This window comes from Phyllobates terribilis, unplaced genomic scaffold, assembly GCF_046119375.1.
Source record: "Phyllobates terribilis strain yellow unplaced genomic scaffold, ASM4611937v1 Scaffold_1__5_contigs__length_1240528914, whole genome shotgun sequence".
Taxonomy (NCBI): domain Eukaryota; kingdom Metazoa; phylum Chordata; class Amphibia; order Anura; family Dendrobatidae; genus Phyllobates; species Phyllobates terribilis.
Genome location: NW_027362761.1, coordinates 1,187,118,423 through 1,187,132,802, shown reverse-complemented (window position 1 = coordinate 1,187,132,802; position 14,380 = coordinate 1,187,118,423).

The following is a 14,380-nucleotide window of genomic DNA, read 5'->3' as shown; positions in this document are numbered from 1 at the left end:
ACTGTGCTTTTTTAGATACCAAAGGCCCAAAACTGGATAGTACAGAGATTTGACCCGTGGAACTGCAACACCACACAGGGATTTGTCGGGCCTACACCAGACTATTTTCAACAGATATATTTTTGTGTCACAACAGTCAGGAAACACTACTGTTCTTCTTTACAGAAAATATACCAAAACCTGAATAATAGAGATTTTTTACCTTGGGATGGCAAAACCACAGTTATTGTTTACTGGGGTATACCATACTTTTTTAAATATATAGATTTGCGGCTGAACATTGAGCGACACACTCAAACTGTGTTTTTTTATATACCAAAGGCCCAAAACTGGTTAGTACAGAGATTTGACCCGTGGAACTGCAAAACCACACTGGGATTTGTCTGGCCTACACCAGACTATTTTCAACAGATGTATTTTTGTGTCACAACAGTCAGGAGACACTACTGTTTTTCTTTACGGAAAATATACCAAAACCTGAATAATAGAGATTTTTTAAAGTGGGATGGCAAAACCACAGTTATTGTTTACTGGGGTATAACAGACTTTTTTAAATATATAGATTTGCAGCTGAACATTGAGCGACACACTCAAACTGTGCTTTTTTAGATACCAAAGGCCCAAAACTGGATAGTACAGAGATTTGACCCATGGAACTGCAAAACCACACTGGGATTTGTCTGACCTACACCAGACAATTTTCAACAGATGTATTTTTGTGTCACAACAGTCAGGAGACACTACTGTTTTTCTTTACGGAAAATATACAAAAACCTGAATAATAGAGATTTTTTACCGTGGGATGGCAAAACCACAGTTATTGTTTACTGTGTTATAACAGCCTTTTTTAAATATATAGATTTGCGGCTGAACATTGAGCGACACACTCAAACTGTGCTTTTTTAGATACCAAAGGCCCAAAACTGGATAGTACAGAGATTTGACCCGTGGAACTGCAAAACCACACTGGGATTTGTCTGGCCTACACCAGACTATTTTTAACAGATGTATTTTTGTGTCACAACAGTCAGGAGACACTACTGTTTTTCTTTACAGAAAATATACCAAAACCTGAATAATAGAGATTTTTTACCGTGGGATGGCAAAACCACAGTTATTGTTTACTGGGGTATACCAGACTTTTTTAAATATATAGATTTGCGGCTGAACATTGAGCGACACACTCAAACTGTGTTTTTTTATATACCAAAGGCCCAAAACTGGTTAGTACAGAGATTTGACCCGTGGAACTGCAAAACCACACTGGGATTTGTCTGGCCTACACCAGACTATTTTCAACAGATGTATTTTTGTGTCACAACAGTCAGGAGACACTACTGTTTTTCTTTATGGAAAATATACCAAAACCTGAATAATAGAGATTTTTTACCGTGGGATGGCAAAACCACAGTTATTGTTTACTGGGGTATAACAGACTTTTTTAAATATATAGATTTGCAGCTGAACATTGAGCGACACACTCAAACTGTGCTTTTTTAGATACCAAAGGCCCAAAACTGGATAGTACAGAGATTTGACCCATGGAACTGCAAAACCACACTGGGATTTGTCTGGCCTACACCAGACAATTTTCAACAGATGTATTTTTGTGTCACAACAGTCAGGAGACACTACTGTTTTTCTTTACGGAAAATATACCAAAACCTGAATAATAGAGATTTTTTACCGTGGGATGGCAAAACCACAGTTATTGTTTACTTGGGTATACCAGACTTTTTTAAATATATAGATTTGCGGCTGAACAGTGAGCGACACACTCAAACTGTGCTTTTTTAGATACCAAAGGCCCAAAACTGGATAGTACAGAGATTTGACCCGTGGAACTGCAACACCACACAGGGATTTGTCGGGCCTACACCAGACTATTTTCAACAGATATATTTTTGTGTCACAACAGTCAGGTAACACTACTGTTCTTCTTTACGGAAAATATACCAAAACCTGAATAATAGAGATTTTTTACCTTGGGATGGCAAAACCACAGTTATTGTTTACTGGGGTATACCATACTTTTTTAAATATATAGATTTGCTGCTGAACATTGAGCGACACACTCAAACTGTGTTTTTTTATATACCAAAGGCCCAAAACTGGATAGTACAGAGATTTGACCCGTGGAACTGCAAAACCACACTGGGATTTGTCTGGCCTACACCAGACTATTTTCAACAGATGTATTTTTGTGTCACAACAGTCAGGAGACACTACTGTTTTTCTTTACGGAAAATATACCAAAACCTGAATAATAGAGATTTTTTACCGTGGGATGGCAAAACCACAGTTATTGTTTACTGGGGTATAACAGACTTATTTAAATATATAGATTTGCGGCTGAACATTGAGCGACACACTCAAACTGTGCTTTTTTAGATACCAAAGGCCCAAAACTGGATAGTACAGAGATTTGACCCGTGGAACTGCAAAACCACACTGGGATTTGTCTGGCCTACACCAGACTATTTTCAACAGATGTATTTTTGTGTCACAACAGTCAGGAGACACTACTGTTTTTCTTTACGGAAAATATACCAAAACCTGAATAATAGAGAATTTTTACCGTGGGATGGCAAAACCACAGTTATTGTTTACTGGGGTATACCAGACTTTTTTAAATATATAGATTTGCGGCTGAACAGTGAGCGACACACTCAAACTGTGTTTTTTTATATACCAAAGGCCTAAAACTGGATAGTACAGAGATTTGACCCGTGGAACTGCAAAACCACACTGGGATTTGTCTGGCCTACACCAGACTATTTTCAACAGATGTATTTTTGTGTCACAACAGTCAGGAGACACTACTGTTTTTTTTTACGGAATATATACCAAAACCTGAATAATAGAGATTTTTTACCGGGGATGGCAAAACCACAGTTATTGTTTACTGGGGTATACCAGACTTTTTAAATATATAGATTTGCGGCTGAACAGTGAGCGACACACTCAAACTGTGCTTTTTTAGATACCAAAGGCCCAAAACTGGATAGTACAGAGATTTGACCCGTGGAACTGCAACACCACACAGGGATTTGTCGGGCCTACACCAGACTATTTTCAACAGATATATTTTTGTGTCACAACAGTCAGGAAACACTACTGTTCTTCTTTACAGAAAATATACCAAAACCTGAATAATAGAGATTTTTTACCTTGGGATGGCAAAACCACAGTTATTGTTTACTGGGGTATACCATACTTTTTTAAATATATAGATTTGCGGCTGAACATTGAGCGACACACTCAAACTGTGTTTTTTTATATACCAAAGGCCCAAAACTGGTTAGTACAGAGATTTGACCCGTGGAACTGCAAAACCACACTGGGATTTGTCTGGCCTACACCAGACTATTTTCAACAGATGTATTTTTGTGTCACAACAGTCAGGAGACACTACTGTTTTTCTTTACGGAAAATATACCAAAACCTGAATAATAGAGATTTTTTAAAGTGGGATGGCAAAACCACAGTTATTGTTTACTGGGGTATAACAGACTTTTTTAAATATATAGATTTGCAGCTGAACATTGAGCGACACACTCAAACTGTGCTTTTTTAGATACCAAAGGCCCAAAACTGGATAGTACAGAGATTTGACCCATGGAACTGCAAAACCACACTGGGATTTGTCTGACCTACACCAGACAATTTTCAACAGATGTATTTTTGTGTCACAACAGTCAGGAGACACTACTGTTTTTCTTTACGGAAAATATACAAAAACCTGAATAATAGAGATTTTTTACCGTGGGATGGCAAAACCACAGTTATTGTTTACTGTGTTATAACAGCCTTTTTTAAATATATAGATTTGCGGCTGAACATTGAGCGACACACTCAAACTGTGCTTTTTTAGATACCAAAGGCCCAAAACTGGATAGTACAGAGATTTGACCCGTGGAACTGCAAAACCACACTGGGATTTGTCTGGCCTACACCAGACTATTTTTAACAGATGTATTTTTGTGTCACAACAGTCAGGAGACACTACTGTTTTTCTTTACAGAAAATATACCAAAACCTGAATAATAGAGATTTTTTACCGTGGGATGGCAAAACCACAGTTATTGTTTACTGGGGTATACCAGACTTTTTTAAATATATAGATTTGCGGCTGAACATTGAGCGACACACTCAAACTGTGTTTTTTTATATACCAAAGGCCCAAAACTGGTTAGTACAGAGATTTGACCCGTGGAACTGCAAAACCACACTGGGATTTGTCTGGCCTACACCAGACTATTTTCAACAGATGTATTTTTGTGTCACAACAGTCAGGAGACACTACTGTTTTTCTTTATGGAAAATACACCAAAACCTGAATAATAGAGATTTTTTACCGTGGGATGGCAAAACCACAGTTATTGTTTACTGGGGTATAACAGACTTTTTTAAATATATAGATTTGCAGCTGAACATTGAGCGACACACTCAAACTGTGCTTTTTTAGATACCAAAGGCCCAAAACTGGATAGTACAGAGATTTGACCCATGGAACTGCAAAACCACACTGGGATTTGTCTGGCCTACACCAGACAATTTTCAACAGATGTATTTTTGTGTCACAACAGTCAGGAGACACTACTGTTTTTCTTTACGGAAAATATACCAAAACCTGAATAATAGAGATTTTTTACCGTGGGATGGCAAAACCACAGTTATTGTTTACTTGGGTATACCAGACTTTTTTAAATATATAGATTTGCGGCTGAACAGTGAGCGACACACTCAAACTGTGCTTTTTTAGATACCAAAGGCCCAAAACTGGATAGTACAGAGATTTGACCCGTGGAACTGCAACACCACACAGGGATTTGTCGGGCCTACACCAGACTATTTTCAACAGATATATTTTTGTGTCACAACAGTCAGGTAACACTACTGTTCTTCTTTACGGAAAATATACCAAAACCTGAATAATAGAGATTTTTTACCTTGGGATGGCAAAACCACAGTTATTGTTTACTGGGGTATACCATACTTTTTTAAATATATAGATTTGCTGCTGAACATTGAGCGACACACTCAAACTGTGTTTTTTTATATACCAAAGGCCCAAAACTGGATAGTACAGAGATTTGACCCGTGGAACTGCAAAACCACACTGGGATTTGTCTGGCCTACACCAGACTATTTTCAACAGATGTATTTTTGTGTCACAACAGTCAGGAGACACTACTGTTTTTCTTTACGGAAAATATACCAAAACCTGAATAATAGAGATTTTTTACCGTGGGATGGCAAAACCACAGTTATTGTTTACTGGGGTATAACAGACTTATTTAAATATATAGATTTGCGGCTGAACATTGAGCGACACACTCAAACTGTGCTTTTTTAGATACCAAAGGCCCAAAACTGGATGGTACAGAGATTTGACCCGTGGAACTGCAAAACCACACTGGGATTTGTCTGGCCTACACCAGACTATTTTCAACAGATGTATTTTTGTGTCACAACAGTCAGGAGACACTACTGTTTTTCTTTACGGAAAATATACCAAAACCTGAATAATAGAGATTTTTTACCGTGGGATGGCAAAACCACAGTTATTGTTTACTGGGGTATACCAGACTTTTTTAAATATATAGATTTGCGGCTGAACAGTGAGCGACACACTCAAACTGTGCTTTTTTAGATACCAAAGGCCCAAAACTGGATAGTACAGAGATTTGACCCGTGGAACTGCAACACCACAAAGGGACTTGTCGGGCCTACACCAGACTATTTTCAACAGAAATATTTTTGTGTCACAACAGTCAGGAAACACTACTGTTCTTCTTTACGGAAAATATACCAAAACCTGAATAATAGAGATTTTTTACCTTGGGATGGCAAAACCACAGTAATTGTTTACTGGGGTATACCATACTTTTTTAAATATATAGATTTGCGGCTGAACATTGAGCGACACACTCAAACTGTGTTTTTTTATATACCAAAGGCCCAAAACTGGATAGTACAGAGATTTGACCAGTGGAACTGCAAAACCACACTGGGATTTGTCTGGCCTACACCAGACTATTTTCAACAGATGTATTTTTGTGTCACAACAGTCAGGAGACACTACTGTTTTTCTTTACGGAAAATATACCAAAACCTGAATAATAGAGATTTTTTACCGTGGTATGGCAAAACCACAGTTATTGTTTACTGGGGTATAACAGACTTTTTTAAATATATAGATTTGCGGCTGAACATTGAGCGACACACTCAAACTGTGCTTTTTTAAATACCAAAGGCCCAAAACTGGATAGTACAGAGATTTGACCCGTGGAACTGCAAAACCACACTGGGATTTGTCTGGCCTACACCAGACTATTTTCAACAGATGTATTTTTGTGTCACAACAGTCAGGAGACACTACTGTTTTTCTTTACGGAAAATATACCAAAACCTGAATAATAGAGATTTTTTACCGTGGGATGGCAAAACCACAGTTATTGTTTACTGGGGTATACCAGACTTTTTTAAATATATAGATTTGCGGCTGAACAGTGAGCGACACACTCAAACTGTGCTTTTTTAGATACCAAAGGCCCAAAACTGGATAGTACAGATTTGACCCGTGGAACTGCAACACCACACAGGGATTTGTCGGGCCTACACCAGACTATTTTCAACAGATATATTTTTGTGTCACAACAGTCAGGAAACACTACTGTTCTTCTTTACGGAAAATATACCAAAACCTGAATAATAGAGATTTTTTACCTTGGGATGGCAAAACCACAGTTATTGTTTACTGGGGTATACCAGACTTTTTTAAATATATAGATTTGCGGCTGAACATTGAGCGACACACTCAAACTGTGTTTTTTTATATACCAAAGGCCCAAAACTGGATAGTACAGACATTTGACCTGTGGAACTGCAATACCACACTGGGATTTGTCTGGCCTACACCAGACTATTTTCAACAGATGTATTTTTGTGTCACAACAGTCAGGAGACACTACTGTTTTTCTTTACGGAAAATATACAAAAACCTGAATAATAGAGATTTTTTACCGTGGGATGGCAAAACCACAGTTATTGTTTACTGTGTTATAACAGCCTTTTTTAAATATATAGATTTGCGGCTGAACATTGAGCGACACACTCAAACTGTGCTTTTTTAGATACTAAAGGCCCAAAACTGGATAGTACAGAGATTTGACCCGTGGAACTGCAAAACCACACTGGGATTTGTCTGGCCTACACCAGACTATTTTCAACAGATGTATTTTTGTGTCACAACAGTCAGGAGACACTACTGTTTTTCTTTACAGAAAATATACCAAAACCTGAATATTAGAGATTTTTTACCGTGGGATGGCAAAACCACAGTTATTGTTTACTGGGGTATACCAGACTTTTTTAAATATATAGATTTGCGGCTGAACAGTGAGCGACACACTCAAACTGTGCTTTTTTAGATACCAAAGGCCCAAAACTGGATAGTACAGAGATTTGACCCGTGGAACTGCAACACCACACAGGGATTTGTCGGGCCTACACCAGACTATTTCAACAGATATATTTTTGTGTCACAACAGTCAGGAAACACTACTGTTCTTCTTTACGGAAAATATACCAAAACCTGAATAATAGAGATTTTTTACCTTGGGATGGCAAAACCACAGTTATTGTTTACTGGGGTATACCATACTTTTTTAAATATATAGATTTGCGGCTGAATATTGAGCGACACACTCAAACTGTGTTTTTTTAGATACCAAAGGCCCAAAACTGGATAGTACAGAGATTTGACCCGTGGAACTGCAAAACCACACTGGGATTTGTCGGGCCTACACCAGACTATTTTCAACAGATGTATTTTTGTGTCACAACAGTCAGGAGACACTACTGTTTTTCTTTACGGAAAATATACCAAAACCTGAAAAATAGAGATTTTTTACCGTGGGATGGCAAAACCACAGTTATTGTTTACTGGGGTATACCATACTTTTTTAAATATATAGATTTGCGGCTGAACATTGAGCGACACACTCAAACTGTGTTTTTTTATATACCAAAGGCCCAAAACTGGATAGTGCGGAGATTTGACCAGTGGAACTGCAAAACCACACTGGGATTTGTCTGGCCTACACCAGACTATTTTCAACAGATGTATTTTTGTGTCACAACAGTCAGGAGACACTACTGTTTTTCTTTACGGAAAATATACCAAAACCTGAATAATAGAGATTTTTTACCGTGGTATGGCAAAACCACAGTTATTGTTTACTGGGGTATAACAGACTTTTTTAAATATATAGATTTGCAGCTGAACATTGAGCGACACACTCAAACTGTGCTTTTTTAGATACCAAAGGCCCAAAACTGGATAGTACAGAGATTTGACCCATGGAACTGCAAAACCACACTGGGATTTGTCTGACCTACACCAGACAATTTTCAACAGATGTATTTTTGTGTCACAACAGTCAGGAGACACTACTGTTTTTCTTTACGGAAAATATACAAAAACCTGAATAATAGAGATTTTTTACCGTGGGATGGCAAAACCACAGTTATTGTTTACTGTGTTATAACAGCCTTTTTTAAATATATAGATTTGCGGCTGAACATTGAGCGACACACTCAAACTGTGCTTTTTTAGATACCAAAGGCCCAAAACTGGATAGTACAGAGATTTGACCCGTGGAACTGCAAAACCACACTGGGATTTGTCTGGCCTACACCAGACTATTTTTAACAGATGTATTTTTGTGTCACAACAGTCAGGAGACACTACTGTTTTTCTTTACAGAAAATATACCAAAACCTGAATAATAGAGATTTTTTACCGTGGGATGGCAAAACCACAGTTATTGTTTACTGGGGTATACCAGACTTTTTTAAATATATAGATTTGCGGCTGAACATTGAGCGACACACTCAAACTGTGTTTTTTTATATACCAAAGGCCCAAAACTGGTTAGTACAGAGATTTGACCCGTGGAACTGCAAAACCACACTGGGATTTGTCTGGCCTACACCAGACTATTTTCAACAGATGTATTTTTGTGTCACAACAGTCAGGAGACACTACTGTTTTTCTTTATGGAAAATACACCAAAACCTGAATAATAGAGATTTTTTACCGTGGGATGGCAAAACCACAGTTATTGTTTACTGGGGTATAACAGACTTTTTTAAATATATAGATTTGCAGCTGAACATTGAGCGACACACTCAAACTGTGCTTTTTTAGATACCAAAGGCCCAAAACTGGATAGTACAGAGATTTGACCCATGGAACTGCAAAACCACACTGGGATTTGTCTGGCCTACACCAGACAATTTTCAACAGATGTATTTTTGTGTCACAACAGTCAGGAGACACTACTGTTTTTCTTTACGGAAAATATACCAAAACCTGAATAATAGAGATTTTTTACCGTGGGATGGCAAAACCACAGTTATTGTTTACTTGGGTATACCAGACTTTTTTAAATATATAGATTTGCGGCTGAACAGTGAGCGACACACTCAAACTGTGCTTTTTTAGATACCAAAGGCCCAAAACTGGATAGTACAGAGATTTGACCCGTGGAACTGCAACACCACACAGGGATTTGTCGGGCCTACACCAGACTATTTTCAACAGATATATTTTTGTGTCACAACAGTCAGGTAACACTACTGTTCTTCTTTACGGAAAATATACCAAAACCTGAATAATAGAGATTTTTTACCTTGGGATGGCAAAACCACAGTTATTGTTTACTGGGGTATACCATACTTTTTTAAATATATAGATTTGCTGCTGAACATTGAGCGACACACTCAAACTGTGTTTTTTTATATACCAAAGGCCCAAAACTGGATAGTACAGAGATTTGACCCGTGGAACTGCAAAACCACACTGGGATTTGTCTGGCCTACACCAGACTATTTTCAACAGATGTATTTTTGTGTCACAACAGTCAGGAGACACTACTGTTTTTCTTTACGGAAAATATACCAAAACCTGAATAATAGAGATTTTTTACCGTGGGATGGCAAAACCACAGTTATTGTTTACTGGGGTATAACAGACTTATTTAAATATATAGATTTGCGGCTGAACATTGAGCGACACACTCAAACTGTGCTTTTTTAGATACCAAAGGCCCAAAACTGGATGGTACAGAGATTTGACCCGTGGAACTGCAAAACCACACTGGGATTTGTCTGGCCTACACCAGACTATTTTCAACAGATGTATTTTTGTGTCACAACAGTCAGGAGACACTACTGTTTTTCTTTACGGAAAATATACCAAAACCTGAATAATAGAGATTTTTTACCGTGGGATGGCAAAACCACAGTTATTGTTTACTGGGGTATACCAGACTTTTTTAAATATATAGATTTGCGGCTGAACAGTGAGCGACACACTCAAACTGTGCTTTTTTAGATACCAAAGGCCCAAAACTGGATAGTACAGAGATTTGACCCGTGGAACTGCAACACCACAAAGGGACTTGTCGGGCCTACACCAGACTATTTTCAACAGAAATATTTTTGTGTCACAACAGTCAGGAAACACTACTGTTCTTCTTTACGGAAAATATACCAAAACCTGAATAATAGAGATTTTTTACCTTGGGATGGCAAAACCACAGTAATTGTTTACTGGGGTATACCATACTTTTTTAAATATATAGATTTGCGGCTGAACATTGAGCGACACACTCAAACTGTGTTTTTTTATATACCAAAGGCCCAAAACTGGATAGTACAGAGATTTGACCAGTGGAACTGCAAAACCACACTGGGATTTGTCTGGCCTACACCAGACTATTTTCAACAGATGTATTTTTGTGTCACAACAGTCAGGAGACACTACTGTTTTTCTTTACGGAAAATATACCAAAACCTGAATAATAGAGATTTTTTACCGTGGTATGGCAAAACCACAGTTATTGTTTACTGGGGTATAACAGACTTTTTTAAATATATAGATTTGCGGCTGAACATTGAGCGACACACTCAAACTGTGCTTTTTTAAATACCAAAGGCCCAAAACTGGATAGTACAGAGATTTGACCCGTGGAACTGCAAAACCACACTGGGATTTGTCTGGCCTACACCAGACTATTTTCAACAGATGTATTTTTGTGTCACAACAGTCAGGAGACACTACTGTTTTTCTTTACGGAAAATATACCAAAACCTGAATAATAGAGATTTTTTACCGTGGGATGGCAAAACCACAGTTATTGTTTACTGGGGTATACCAGACTTTTTTAAATATATAGATTTGCGGCTGAACAGTGAGCGACACACTCAAACTGTGCTTTTTTAGATACCAAAGGCCCAAAACTGGATAGTACAGATTTGACCCGTGGAACTGCAACACCACACAGGGATTTGTCGGGCCTACACCAGACTATTTTCAACAGATATATTTTTGTGTCACAACAGTCAGGAAACACTACTGTTCTTCTTTACGGAAAATATACCAAAACCTGAATAATAGAGATTTTTTACCTTGGGATGGCAAAACCACAGTTATTGTTTACTGGGGTATACCAGACTTTTTTAAATATATAGATTTGCGGCTGAACATTGAGCGACACACTCAAACTGTGTTTTTTTATATACCAAAGGCCCAAAACTGGATAGTACAGACATTTGACCTGTGGAACTGCAATACCACACTGGGATTTGTCTGGCCTACACCAGACTATTTTCAACAGATGTATTTTTGTGTCACAACAGTCAGGAGACACTACTGTTTTTCTTTACGGAAAATATACAAAAACCTGAATAATAGAGATTTTTTACCGTGGGATGGCAAAACCACAGTTATTGTTTACTGTGTTATAACAGCCTTTTTTAAATATATAGATTTGCGGCTGAACATTGAGCGACACACTCAAACTGTGCTTTTTTAGATACTAAAGGCCCAAAACTGGATAGTACAGAGATTTGACCCGTGGAACTGCAAAACCACACTGGGATTTGTCTGGCCTACACCAGACTATTTTCAACAGATGTATTTTTGTGTCACAACAGTCAGGAGACACTACTGTTTTTCTTTACAGAAAATATACCAAAACCTGAATATTAGAGATTTTTTACCGTGGGATGGCAAAACCACAGTTATTGTTTACTGGGGTATACCAGACTTTTTTAAATATATAGATTTGCGGCTGAACAGTGAGCGACACACTCAAACTGTGCTTTTTTAGATACCAAAGGCCCAAAACTGGATAGTACAGAGATTTGACCCGTGGAACTGCAACACCACACAGGGATTTGTCGGGCCTACACCAGACTATTTCAACAGATATATTTTTGTGTCACAACAGTCAGGAAACACTACTGTTCTTCTTTACGGAAAATATACCAAAACCTGAATAATAGAGATTTTTTACCTTGGGATGGCAAAACCACAGTTATTGTTTACTGGGGTATACCATACTTTTTTAAATATATAGATTTGCGGCTGAATATTGAGCGACACACTCAAACTGTGTTTTTTTAGATACCAAAGGCCCAAAACTGGATAGTACAGAGATTTGACCCGTGGAACTGCAAAACCACACTGGGATTTGTCGGGCCTACACCAGACTATTTTCAACAGATGTATTTTTGTGTCACAACAGTCAGGAGACACTACTGTTTTTCTTTACGGAAAATATACCAAAACCTGAAAAATAGAGATTTTTTACCGTGGGATGGCAAAACCACAGTTATTGTTTACTGGGGTATACCATACTTTTTTAAATATATAGATTTGCGGCTGAACATTGAGCGACACACTCAAACTGTGTTTTTTTATATACCAAAGGCCCAAAACTGGATAGTGCGGAGATTTGACCAGTGGAACTGCAAAACCACACTGGGATTTGTCTGGCCTACACCAGACTATTTTCAACAGATGTATTTTTGTGTCACAACAGTCAGGAGACACTACTGTTTTTCTTTACGGAAAATATACCAAAACCTGAATAATAGAGATTTTTTACCGTGGGATGGCAAAACCACAGTTATTGTTTACTGGGGTATACCAGACTTTTTTAAATATATAGATTTGCGGCTGAACAGTGAGCGACACACTCAAACTGTGCTTTTTTAGATACCAAAGGCCCAAAACTGGATAGTACAGATTTGACCCGTGGAACTGCAACACCACACAGGGATTTGTCGGGCCTACACCAGACTATTTTCAACAGATATATTTTTGTGTCACAACAGTCAGGAAACACTACTGTTCTTCTTTACGGAAAATATACCAAAACCTGAATAATAGAGATTTTTTACCTTGGGATGGCAAAACCACAGTTATTGTTTACTGAGGTATACCAGACTTTTTTAAATATATAGATTTGCGGCTGAACATTGAGCGACACACTCAAACTGTGTTTTTTTATATACCAAAGGCCCAAAACTGGATAGTACAGACATTTGACCCGTGGAACTGCAATACCACACTGGGATTTGTCTGGCCTACACCAGACTATTTTCAACAGATGTATTTTTGTGTCACAACAGTCAGGAGACACTACTGTTTTTCTTTACGGAAAATATACAAAAACCTGAATAATAGAGATTTTTTACCGTGGGATGGCAAAACCACAGTTATTGTTTACTGTGTTATAACAGCCTTTTTTAAATATATAGATTTGCGGCTGAACATTGAGCGACACACTCAAACTGTGCTTTTTTAGATACCAAAGGCCCAAAACTGGATAGTACAGAGATTTGACCCGTGGAACTGCAAAACCACACTGGGATTTGTCTGGCCTACACCAGACTATTTTCAACAGATGTATTTTTGTGTCACAACAGTCAGGAGACACTACTGTTTTTCTTTACAGAAAATATACCAAAACCTGAATAATAGAGATTTTTTACCGTGGGATGGCAAAACCACAGTTATTGTTTACTGGGGTATACCAGACTTTTTTAAATATATAGATTTGCGGCTGAACAGTGAGCGACACACTCAAACTGTGCTTTTTTAGATACCAAAGGCCCAAAACTGGATAGTACAGAGATTTGACCCGTGGAACTGCAACACCACACAGGGATTTGTCGGGCCTACACCAGACTATTTCAACAGATATATTTTTGTGTCACAACAGTCAGGAAACACTACTGTTCTTCTTTACGGAAAATATACCAAAACCTGAATAATAGAGATTTTTTACCTTGGGATGGCAAAACCACAGTTATTGTTTACTGGGGTATACCATACTTTTTTAAATATATAGATTTGCGGCTGAATATTGAGCGACACACTCAAACTGTGTTTTTTTAGATACCAAAGGCCCAAAACTGGATAGTACAGAGATTTGACCCGTGGAACTGCAAAACCACACTGGGATTTGTCGGGCCTACACCAGACTATTTTCAACAGATGTATTTTTGTGTCACAACA